The 12873-nt window shown below is 42.6% G+C and overlaps 1 protein-coding gene across 1 annotated transcript in view; it reads left to right on the plus strand.

The window, feature by feature from the left end:
* Positions 1-546: 546 nt before the first annotated feature.
* LRIT1 (leucine rich repeat, Ig-like and transmembrane domains 1) overlaps positions 547-12873 on the plus strand; it is a 55662-nt gene continuing 43335 nt past the window's right edge. Inside the window, exon 1 of the mRNA XM_040607505.1 lies at positions 547-664. The gene's annotated coding sequence lies outside the window, so the exon portion shown is untranslated. The remainder of the gene's footprint in view (positions 665-12873) is intronic.

Raw genomic sequence — 12873 nt, forward strand, 5'->3', positions numbered from 1 at the left:
GAAAACATTGTTTACCTTTCTACTATACAACTTGCCCAGAAAATAAAAGAAATCGGATGCTTCTTAAGGGAAAACGTTTTGGAAGCAGCATGAGGGTTGTGTTTGTTACTATCAGCTCTGGATTTCATGCTTTTAGCCAGTTTGATTCTGCTTTTGATTTTGAACCCTAATACCATTTTTTCAATGTGTTTGTTTATTTTGCTGGGACTTCATAGCTTTTTAAACAGAAGCTCACAAAATGTTTTAATAGTGGTCGTGGCAGTTCACAAGGACATTTCCTGATTCAGTATTTCTCCTTGGACCAGCTCTATCCATCCTCTCCTTCCAATCTGTATTTATTAGATGAGTGTGTCTGTAATGAACGTTTGAGAATATCACAATCTGTGTGTGTGGCAGTCCTCCAAGTGAAGGAGGAAAACTGTGGGAAAAGCTCCTGGGTACTCATTTTACTGCTCAGCTTTAGGCATCTGTTTAATTATTCCTTGCAAGCTGAAGCAAAACAGACAGGCAGATACAATCAGATACATTTTAATTTGCATTTCTATGACATTTCCCATGCCAGGGTAGGATTTGGCGGTCATTCTCTCCCTGGAGTATGAGAAAATGCCAGGCTTGGTGAGGGTGGGTTTACCTTCTCTCCAGGTGGTGCCCAAGAATGGCAAAGGTAAGAAATGGAGAAACCTGTAGCTCTATTAGATCTGGTACTAAGTTTTGAGATGAACTTGCAACTTTAAGGGTGTTGCACCTGGTGGTTGCTTACTTCAGGATGATTGGGTTATTTGGATTCGTTTGCTGTTACATTCCTCAGGCAAATTGGCTGCTGAAGAAACATAGCTGGTTGAGAACAAGTGCTGTTGTGGAGGCAGAAATAGAACATGTAGGTTAACGAGTGAGTATGTAACCTATAAATGTCTAAGTTCACATTTGCGGAGCAAGCTCTGGCCCTGCCAGCCTGGGTGTACCCAGGGATAAAGCAGGCTGCGGTCGGCAAGAGCTGGCACCAGCTCCCTGGAGCCAGTCATAGGGGTCCCTGTTGGAGTGTGGGAGACCTGCTCTCTGGCAACCTTCCTGAGACCCCTGCTTTGTGAGGACATATTTCTTCCTGAAGCAATTGCCAAGCGAAAGGCAGGGTTCCCTGCAGTTGTCTTACTGTAGAATTTTCATTCCTGTTCTAGGTTTTAAGCCTGTTTTAGCTCTTCTTACTTGCCATGATCTAGTGCTGGTCCTCCCCTAATTAAGGGATATATCGGTTCTCCTTGTGAGGGTCTCATGGGGGCCTACGAAGGGATGTCCTGGAAAAACTAGTGGGAGTTTGGATCACAAAAATGCTTTGATGCTCAGTGTTAACAATTTGCAAGTGTAGCCAGGGTGAAGGAGTGGCGCGAGCAGCCCCAGGTTCTTGCTGTGCCTTGGCGGTGGCTGTTTGTAAGGGGGAGAGCTGTAAGCAATGTACCCAGCTGTGGCAGGCTAATCGCTTCCAAGTCCTAGGTTTCCAAAAAAGCTCTTGGAGAACTTGTTGCTGTTGAGGTGGTGCCCCTGAACAGCTTCATACTACTATTTTTTTTTCTTCTTTTTTTTAAACTGTGAGATATTTCTAGCTTTCTTTGGGAGGCATGTTTTTTAATTACTGTTCTTGCATAGTTAACTGGAGTCAACTTGAGGTTAAAGCTAATTTAAACTGGATGTTATATTCAGCATTTATGGTGCTAAAAGGATTATAGGAAAATAGATACTACATAAGTGGCCATAATCTTCTCGCTCTTTGTGGTACTTGAGTGGCAGAGAATGGGGTGCCAATCTGAGATTAAAAATCTAATTTTAGGGAGCTAACGAGAGTCACATTGAAGTAAAAAGGTAAAGATGGATTAAATTTTGAGGACTTAATTTTTTTAATTGGGCCTCAGACCTGCTTAAAACCTTGCAATCAGAGCTTTAACCAAAGCATGTGATTCTAAATTATGTACTATTTCCATACACCAATTTAATAAAATTAAACTAGACACTTCAGTTATACCCTTGATGGAACAGCCAGGATATATTTTTCAGAGGTCATTTTTTTCCACTGCTTGAAGTTTGACAGGCTGCCTCTGTGCTATTATTTTTGATTGCTGGAGGCAGTACTTAACCAGCTCCTCTTATGTGGTACTTCCAACATGACAGTGACAAGAAAGCCCAACCCGGGATGCCAGGAACCAATGCAGATTGCAGCTCTGCAGCTCCAGTACTGGCCCTTGGTCAGAGTGCAGTCGCCTTGCCTGAAAAGACCTCTCAGTTCATTTCTTTTCCATCAGCTGGAGGGGAGGAAAAAAAAAATAGATGTGTGAATAGTAATGCTGTTTGCAGCCCTGGCCTTACTGCTCTGTCAGGAGGGTGGGTTACTTCTGAAAAGAGGTGCAAACAAATTTTAAACGGGAAAAATCCCATCACTGCGTTATAGATGAGCCAGCTTCTCTGAGTTAAGCTGTCAGTGTGACTGAGAAAGGACTGGCTGCTAGTGCGTGAACTCTGCAGGAGCCTGGTGACTCGGTGCATGGTAATACACTGCGTTGGCTTGCTGGTGTCTGCTTGCAGTCACCGGGAGTTCTGCCTTCAGCCAGCCACGTTTAATGGCTGCAGGAGGAGGGATGGATCCTGCATGCTCACTGTGACCAAAATGTAACCAAAATCGGCATTTGGAGAATGTCTGAGCTGGGCTCCCTTTTATTCCTGCTTCTCTGTAGGCTTTAAAATTAACAATTAAACCCTCTTAATGGGATTTGTGTACCATATGGCACCTTCCCCACAGGATGACTCTTTCTTGTTGCAATCCTGTCATTTGTCCATACCTACAAATAGTTTTCAGCCAGAAAAACAACATGCACAGTTTAAAGACACCCAAAGAGAGATCACCATCTCTTTGGATTATTCTTTATGCCTCAGGCGGGAGATACAAATAGTGTTCTCCTGTTGTGGTAAGTCAATGGAATAGACTTCAGTGGTGGTGTGGTTTAACCACAGCCGGCAACTCGGCCCATGTGGCTGCTCACTCGCTCCCCACAGCGGGATGGGGGAGAGAATCGGAGGAGTAAAAATGAGAAAACTTGTAGGTTGAGATAAAGACAGTTTAATAGGTAAAGCAAAAGCTGCACACACAAGCAAAGCAAGGAATTCATTCAGTGCTTCCTATGGGCAGGTGGGTGCGCAGCCATCCCCAGGGGAGCAGGGCTCTGTGAAGTGTAATGGTGACTTGGGGAGATAAACACCATCACTTCAAACATCCCTCCCCTTCCTCCTTTTCCCCCAGCTTTGTGCTCAGCATGATGCCATGTGGTATGGGACACCCCTTGGGTCAGTGGGGGTCAGCTGTCCCCTCCCAGCTCCTGGTGCCCCCCAGCCCCTCGCTGGTGGGGCGGTGAGAGGAGCAGAAAGGGCCTCGGCTCCGGGCAGGCTCTGCGCAGCAGTCACCAAACAGCCCTGCGCTGTCAGCCCTGTTCCAGCACGCATCCAAAGCACGGCCCCACACTGGCTGTTATGAAGAAAATGAACTCTATCCCAACCAAAACCAGCATGAGTGGCAAGCTCAGCCTCTGAAGTGCTATAACAATGAGAAGTTAATGCTCAGTGCAGGATCTAAGCATAGACTATGGGGTAATAGGATGCTGACACGCTTCTAGTCCTGAATTCCTTTGTTTTGTTTGTAATACTCTCATTTCTGCTGGTAATGAATTCTCGGAAAGAGAAACTGCAAAAGGACACCAATAAACCAGTTTTATTATTTGGTCAATATAATACAAGACACACTAAGGTATAGCTTGTCCTACTGATGCCTGTGATACTTGCTTTTCCTTTACTTTCATCCTAATTCTCTTTCAAAGCACAGAGATTCAGCCAGCAGTAGTTGCACAGCTGTTTGCTCGTAGATGGAGCTTTTAATTATGGACAATGTCATGGGATTAATGTTTCCAATTTCAGCTGCTGAGTAGGTTTTCACTAGAGTCAAGAACCTTGGGTTTTTCTGCTGGTGTTCCTGGTCTAAACTCATTGCTGCTTCACATGTTGCATTTATAAGTATGTTGCTATATACCTTTAATTTCAAATGCCATCTTTAGGTGATGGTGGCAGAGGTGTTGGTACCTGCTGTGGCACAGATAGGGAGAGCAGGGTGTGTCTGTGTGTCCGCACTACCCTCCAGTGTGCAACTTCTTCTGGAGGAGCAGAGGGACTGTACAAGAGACCTGGTGCCTCCTAACTTTTTAGACAACTGAAGCTGGCTAGTGTGGCTCCCTTCAGCAAACACATCAGGATCAGATCTGACCATGTCTGTGATGTGCTCCACTTTCTAACCTTTCTAACTGCTCTGTGGGTGAGAAAAACTTTAAGAACTTTTGAAGAAAGTAGTGGAACACTTCAAAATAGATTTAGGCTGCATGTAAAGGAAAACTTCCTTAGCTTCACAAGTGTTGAGAGCTCTCCACAACTACTTACAAACATTTTACACTCAGTGTGTTCTTTGTTTGTTTTTAAGTCCTGTTCCAGATACCATATTGCAACTTTTTTTCCCTTATTGGCCAAAATAGAGTTGCTAATGGCCACTCTGCTGCTGTGGCTATTGCTCCTTCCTACCTTAGAAAGGCATTACAACCTCTCAAACACCTGCTATCAAAACCCTAGCTGTCAGGGCTGACTGCCTGTATCAGAACAGGACATGAGAGTGGGAGGAAGCTGGAGTTCACAGACAAGCAATTTTGCTCAGCTGACAGGGTTTCATCTTGTCTTGCTCTAGCTTCATGTAGCCTGGAAATCACTGCATTCACTCAGTTACTCCCAGGGGATACCAGGTTAAAACCTCATTCCAAGTGACTACTTTTTCTTCCCTCTTTTTATACTTCTGCTCCAGTGACCTGTGAAAGGAAGAAAAAACATACTTGGGGTAATACAAGACAAAGAAACAACTTCAGGGACTATAAGATCATCTAGTCTGACCTCCTGTGTATAGCAGAACAATTTGTTTAAAGTTCCTTTGGGATGCCTGTTGTTACACATAGCTGTTTCTGGGACTACAGCATAGATGCATCTGTTAGAACAAGCACGGTATGAAGAAAGAGGTTGGTTTTTGTTTTTTTTTTTTTTTTTCTCTTGTTGAGAAGGAGCAATGGTTCATCCACCTGATGCCTCTGTCTGGTTCCAGTCTCATGGATGTCAGAACCAGTATCGCTTTTCCCTCTATCACTCATCATGAGGCTGGTGTGGCCCCCCAGTGCTAACTCTGCATCCTTGCCACTCATAATCCCTGTAGCATCATTTCAGTCATCATGGAAACACTGCAAGTATGTTGAGTACAGTGTAGGCAGCCCTGTTTCACCAGGGGCTGATGGAATATGTGTGCATAGGGGAACTAAGGGCTCACAGCTTGGAGAGCTAGGGAGGACAACCATAATCATCTAGTCTGAAACTAGGCTAAAGGTGTATCTTCAGAGCTATCTGTCTTTGTCTAAAAAGGCTGCAAGTGATGGTGGTTTCACTAGTTCTCCTGATAAGCTGTTCCTGTCTTTCATTACTGCTGGGAAATTTTCCCTTATTTCAAGGTTGAATTTATCTAGCTTCAACATTTATTCATTGGATCTTTGTAAGCAAGATTGGAAAGCTCCTTGCGTATATCTTGCCCAAGTGCAATTACCTACGCAGTGTGATGAAGGTACGCCTATGCTTTCTCTTCAGTGAGCTGAATATGTTGAGCTCCTTACCCATCACGTCAGAAGGCTTGGGCTTTTTTGTTAAAGCCAGAGAACTCATTTTGTGACACTCGCTTGAACTCTGTCCAATGCCTTCAAATCCTCTTTAAAATGCAGACACCAGAACAGGATTCAGTAACCTAGTAGGGGTCTTGGCAGTGCTGCTCAGAGATGCTGGAATCCTTCATTATTTCTACTTCATACTTTTTTTTTGACTTCTTTTCCACTACATTAAAGAATCTTATTAGTCCTTTTTGCTACAGCATTGCCCAGAGAGCTTACATTGAGACGATTATCTATAATGACCCCTAAATCCTTTTCTGAGCTCTGTTTTTCAGAGTAAAGTCTTCCGTCGTGTAAATATAAGTGACTGCCATTCCTGGATCTCAAACGCTTGGTCTTACCAAAATATATTTTGTAAGGTTACAACTATTTACCATGGTGGCTTGGGTAACCCTGTAATGATAATCCATCTATCTCTTAGTTACTACTCTACAATTTTTTATGTCACCTAAATATGTGGCTATAGCATAGAGAAGCAAAAAAAAAAAGTTGTCTCTGGCTTAAAATTGTCCCCATTCAGTGGTATCTGCCTATCAACTGTATTTTAAGATCTGTCAGTAGTCTAGTTTTAGTCCATAGAATATGTTATGTGCTAATTCCATAGGAGGTGTAATTTGTCATATTTCGCTCATCCTTCAGAAGTATCTTGGAGAAATCCAAGCATCTATTAGCAACACATGAGCCTTTGCATTTTTGTCCTGGAAGCAAAGACTGTGATTGAAACTTCTTCCATTTTAGTCAGGCCAAACCAATTCTGACTTGCTTGTTCTCATTTTCTACCCCTTCAGCTGGCAAAACCTTGTATTTTTTTTTCAGCAAAGGGTGTACTGTAGGGAAATGGAAGAGTTTTGCAACAGCCTAGTGGCTCTCCTGGATGAGAGAAGATGCACGTTTGGCTGCCATCAGGTTAAGGCAAATGGATTTGAATCCTTCTACTCTCAGATGAGTGCTATTGCATAAAAGCGTCTCTTTTGGCCTTAACAGTGATTTCTTTCTTGTTATAAGATAAGCTTCAAGTTACCTAGTCTCAGGTTTTTAATCCTTGCTGAAAACAAGCTTCAGAGAAGTGGCTCAATGTGATGCTGAAGGCAGAGTGGGCAGGATATAAACCAAAAAAATCTCTCTTCAGATTTATAGATGTTTAAAATGCTTTTCTTGTCTTATGTTTGGATCCCACTTTTGGGGGAGAGCTTAGGTACCAGATTTCAGCTTGGGGACTAACCTCCAGGAGCTGGATTTATTGCATGTCTGTGCTGAGTATCACAGTATGCAGTCTCTCGGTAAATAAAGGGCTAACTCGGTAAATCAGCCTACTGTCTTGTCTCCATTATGGTTTTTCTTAGCTATTTCAAGAAAGTTGAAACCTTCCCAGTGAAGGAAAGGCTGTAGAGCCCTCTGGGAAATACAGCACTTGATCCATACGTCAGAGGTGCCATTCAATGTGCTGTCTAGGGCATACTGGGCCAGAAGCATAACTGTGGAGTACCGATCAGCTCATGATGTTCAAGCTGACTCTGGTTCAGTAGTGAAAGACCTGACAAACATTGCCATCTCAGCATTGGTTTTGTCTTCCCTCTATTTAACGGCATTTTCCCTGCCCTGTCCGCAGCTAACAGCATCCTTAAACTTCTGCTTGTACAGCTGCTTTTCAGCACAGCGACCTCTCATCTGGTGTGGTATAATTTCCTTGCAAAACTGCCTGTATTTGAATGATGGGTCAGGTAACAGAGACAGAAATCAAGAATGATGTCGTTGAACCTTCTTGTGTAGTTCAGTGGAACAAATCTTGGGGTAGCAGGCGCAAACCATTGAACACCATGGGGGGGGGTGTGGGGTGTGGAAATTCTGTTGTCTCACTCTTCACCAAGAAAATTCAAATAGTGGCTTCTCCAGCAATTAAAGCTGCCAACTGTTGTCTGCCGTTGTACAGTTTGTTTTCACTGTCAAGATCTGAAGCACATGGAAAACCTAGCATTCTTGCTGTTAGGACTTGGAAGTTTGCTTTCTGCTTCCAATTATAATCTTCTTTGCTGGTTTTCGTATGTAAGTGAACTATTGCTGTTAGCATTTCAGTTCTTTCTTTAAAAATAAGGTGTATGTTTGTAAGCCACAAATATTTGTCTTCCTACAGTCACGTTCTTGTACTACCAATTAGAAGTTATTTTGAGAACTTGACTTATGTTGGCACTGTATTAAGATATTAGACCTTGCTTTATAACTATACAATTATTTTTTAAGATTCCCAACAACAGTTTATTAGAAGGAAGCATACTTTCTACCATTAGAGACCCACCGGATTAAGTATTGTCCTCTGAAGCATATTTCCAAACAGCGTTTAATTAGTTTGCATTAATTTAAAACCTGGGCTAATTGACATTAGATTCCTCTAAAGCAGGTAATTGAATGAGTGTCTGAAATACCTCTCCTATAACATGAGATCAATATTTAGGTGTAAATTCTTAGTTGTATTGTCTATTTCTGTGGGCCAGAGGCTCAAAGGAGACAGCAGCTTGCTTCACTCCCTTTGCCTCGTCTCTGGTATTGTTCAGGGGAGTTCTCTAACCAGCATGCGGGAGGCTGAGCCCTGAGCTTGTCTCTTGCTTCTTCTAAAACAAGGAGAATTGGTGGCCCAGCCCAGTGCCTTTACTCAGCCCTAGCTCTTCTCTTCTGACAGATCAATGATCTGATGTTGTGTTCTGAACAAAACTTGCTTTGGAAAATTTCAAACATAGGTAACAGGAAAAAATCCTGCCTGTGGAAATCCAAGGGTCTTAAAATATTAAAAAAACCCCTCAATTCTTAAATCTTGTATGCACAATTTTAATTGTCCTAATCATTCAAACTTGCATCTTACTGAGGTCTTAGAATTCTTGTGCTTTCTATTGCTGTTGTTATTGGATCCTTTTTTAATGATGTACAGATGCACAAGAGATTACTGTACATCAGGAAATTTTCAAACACCACCTAAAACAGACATGTAGGCATGTATGTTTACTATTTAATAATTCTTATTTTACATAATCCTTAATGCAACAGGTCTATCCTTCCTCTTTCTCTGCAGAAAATGGAATGCTTGTTTTCATAATAAAACATCTTCTGAGTATTTACTGTGTTAGCCTGTCTAGGGTAGCTTACACAGACCGTTGATTGTAATCCTCTGATGAATAATCTCTAAGAATAATCTAATGTATATACAAGGCAGATAGTAGCACATGTATTTGCATTTTAACTCCAAAATACAAACTCTCAATACCATAAAGCTGAGCTGTGAGTGTCCACTTAGCCATCCTCGCAGGTAAAACATGAACAGAAACTGAAGTGAGACGTGACAGTAAAGATAAGTACTGGTGACTAACACTTGCGGTCGTCATACTACAAGGATCTGACATTACATTTTTTGTCTCTGTATCCCAGCTTGTTGAACCAAACCAATCATTAGCGCTTGGGTCCATGTTTAGGAATTTGGCAATACTCTTCTCCCTGTGGTGACAAAACCAGCTTACTTCCCTGTTTTACAGCAATTTAATTCAAAGTAGTATGACGATAGACTGTGAACAGTGCAAATTCTTCCCTTGACCCTGTTCCTAAACTGGTTTTTAATGCCTTGGTCAGATACACAAGAAGTGCCAGGAAAAAAATACATCAGAAAGTGTATGGAGTACATGAAGAATGTGCACTGCAGAAAACCTCAACTCCCTGTTATTGAACTGTAGGGTGTTTGTAAGTGTGGGCAGTGCAGGAGAGCCGAGTCAGCAAGACCTTGATTTGCAGCATTGTTGAGGACACAGTAACTTCATTTGGAGTTGTGGGCATTTAATAGCTTTGAAAAGAGGACTGTAAGAAATGCTATTTAAGGTGTGAGGATTTCTGTCTGCTGAAAGGAAACCTGATGAAATTATGCTGTTTGTCTCTAGAGATAAGGAGGAAAACTTGCCTTCCATTTATTCTCCAAAAGCCTGTCTTTCATCAGCGCATCAAAATATTCACTCTGACACAAACAAGCAGAACTAGGCTGCCTGTAAGAGGGGTAGTAGGATGGCTGGGCGATACTGGATGTAATACTGCAGATCATTGTGTTAGGAGTGTTTGGATACTGAATCAAGTAGCTGAACCCAAAGCAGAGGCACACTTTCCTCTTCTGTTTTGATCGTGGACAATTGTCCAAAGCCTCCCCAACAAAGGGCTGCAATAGTTAACATGGAGTACCCTGAAGTACCATCTAATTATTTTTAGAAGTGGGTAGGTTGTAGTCACTGTCATCTTTAGTGACAGGACAGGTATTAGTCACTGATGTTCAGATTGGCTGTTCTGGCTTAAGTTGAGTTGCTGAATGCATCCAAGGGTTACACTTTTCTCTTTTTTTTTTTTTTTTTTTTTTTGTCCTTATGGGTGGAGGTTTTTTCTGAACAGTAGGTGGGATGCTATCTGCGTGGGAGTGTCTTGCAGTCCCTGAATAAACCCCTGGGCTGTACTTTGGTTAGGGTGATATAAATTCTGTTTCTTGCCCTCTGGGATTCTCTAACGTTGAAAACATGGTGGGACTTTGCATGCTTCAGCATAACCTGCTTGAGATGTGGGACCTTGTTGTGACAGGCTTTATCGGGATGGTAGCAGAAACTCATTGGCAGGATCTGGGCAGCCAGCAGTGCCAGGGGGCATTGGGCCAGCACTGTTGGGGTGAGGGCTGACTGTGCTAAGGACAAACTCTGTAATTAACTGGAAGTGTGTGCTGGGCTTCTTGATGCACTGCAGCTTGCTTTCAGACACTTTTCTGAAAGAAACACAACATGCTTACTGGTGCACTTGCTCGTGGTCATCAGCCAGTTCTTCTTAATGCCAATAAATTAATGGTGAGAGCTTGTTGTAGCTAGAAGAGGATCTTTGCTTTGATGACCAGTTCCTGGAAATTCTTATGTGTACTTCCATCTCTTGTTTGTTTTGTTTATCTTTTTTTCTGGAAAGAGTGATATTTTCCATGATCCAATAAATGAGCCATGAGCAACCTCATTTCCCCTATTCTTTCGCGGAAGTCAGCAGCTGAGGCATTATGAACCAGAACTGAGGAGGTGGTTAAATCCACCCAGTTTGTTCAAATGCTTAGTTTACCTCTCTTCACTCAGTCAAGAGCCTTTTTAATTCAGAGAATGAGGCCCTAGGCTGGGACAATTATGGGCCTGACTGGTTGAGAAGCATTTAAGTTATTTAGGGTGGAGATGGATGATGGGAGAAATGATTCAGGTTTTATGTACATCCTTAGGTTTGGAGGTGCAGGCTGAATCCAGGTGGGATTTTTGAGCAGGTGGGAGTAACTGGAGCTTAAGGGCACTTGGCGCAACACAGCGCACAGGGAACCATCTCAAGTGAAGTCTCACCCTGGGAAGCTGTGGGACACCCTCTGGAGGAGTGGGACAGCCTCTTCTCATGTCAGTCATGCACTGTACCGCCTCTGCTGTGCTTTCAATTTGTTGTACTACGCTGGGCTGTATGAACATGTCCCATGTTCTACAAAGCATGTAAGTTTTGCACCATCCCTAGGCCTGAAAGATTTTGGTGACTGTTACTTTGCATTCCTTCAATGTGGCCATAGAGGATGGATTTGGTTGCTGCTCTGGCCAAAGACCCTATTTCTCTTTAGCCTTGAATATTACTAAGCAACTTTATGCTCACTAAGTAGCAATACTCAGCTTTACCCATCAGTAGCTTTCAGTAATCGAACATGAAAAAGTGTGCCTCAACAGAGGCACATGAAAATCTGTAGCTGCTGTAGTTGTCCAGCAGAATGGAGAAACAGCTCTGCTCCTTTCTGCTCCCGTGATAAAAGGTTTGCATAAAAGGAAGTAAAAAATCAATCTGAAAATAGACTAAGAGCCAAAGCCTGTGAGAAGTTCCTGAGGTATGTTCCCTTTAAGGCAAAGGGGACTCAGACCGTAACCAAATGTCTTAAGCTGTTGTTTATTACACTATTACAGTATCGTTTAGGTAAGCCATAATGTGTTTCAGTAAGCAAACATGAAGACCACTCCTCAGACTGCAAAGTTCAGAAAACACACTGCTCAATTTAATTTTACTGCGTGTCCTGTCATTCCTGTGCTGTTGGAAGCAGCAAACAATCATTCCCTCTACACATCCCCGAACCCCTGGTTCAATCAGGTGGTGTCAGTCTCCTCGGCAGCTACCTCTCCTGAGTCAGCACTCTCCTTAGTTTCATCCCTGCTGTGTTCAAGCTTCTCCTTCATGTTTGATCATCCCTGCAGCCCTTTTCTAGGCTGTCTATGCCCTCTGTGGGTTGGAATGCCCCAAACTATGCGTCTTATTCAATGTCTGAGCACTGTGGCTTTCAAGTGGTGTGACCATGTGTCGGCTTTTGTTTCCTATTCCTTTTTTTTAGAGTTTTTTAGCATTCTGCTGTGACTTGCCAGTATGACCCTGCTGACAAGTGAACTGATGATTTCAAGGCCTGGCCAGGTCTCTTTCCCGAGAAAGAGGTAATTACAGATTCAGAGCCTGTCACTGTAGATACATACTTAAAGGTAATTTTCTGCCCATACACATTATTTTGTGCTTATTGGTGCAAACATTTTGTCATCTGCTCACTTAATATTATGGGTACCTAAGATGTAAGTCTTAGCTGTCAGCTTTAGATGTGATTACTCTGAATAATTTTGTCATGGTGTAATTCACTGCTCTGTCAGGTGGTTTGTGACTAGACTGAGCCTCACAAGTCCCAAAGCACATCTCCGAATGGGATCCTGCTGCTTACTTGTGACAAATGACATTTATCTCCTGTCTCTAGCCATGGTGGGAATGTCTGTTCTACCCACTGATTGTTTAGCTTCCAGGATTGCACCATCTACCCTTTTGTAACCCATACGTAACTATTTTTCCTTACCCTTTTGTAACCCACATGCAAGCGTTTTCCCTTCTCGTATGTTCGAAAGCATCACAGGGACAGATCAAATTGCTTTGGTTAGCTTCAAAAGCTCTTTCACTGTCAATGCTTGGAAATGAACTATACGATCCTGATAAAAGTCAGTTAGGTTTGGCTTTTTGTATGCACAATCCCTTCTATTTTGTGTGTCACACACATATTTTTTGTAAA

The sequence above is a fragment of the Falco naumanni genome, chromosome 9, assembly GCF_017639655.2.
Source record: "Falco naumanni isolate bFalNau1 chromosome 9, bFalNau1.pat, whole genome shotgun sequence".
Lineage (NCBI taxonomy): Eukaryota > Metazoa > Chordata > Aves > Falconiformes > Falconidae > Falco > Falco naumanni.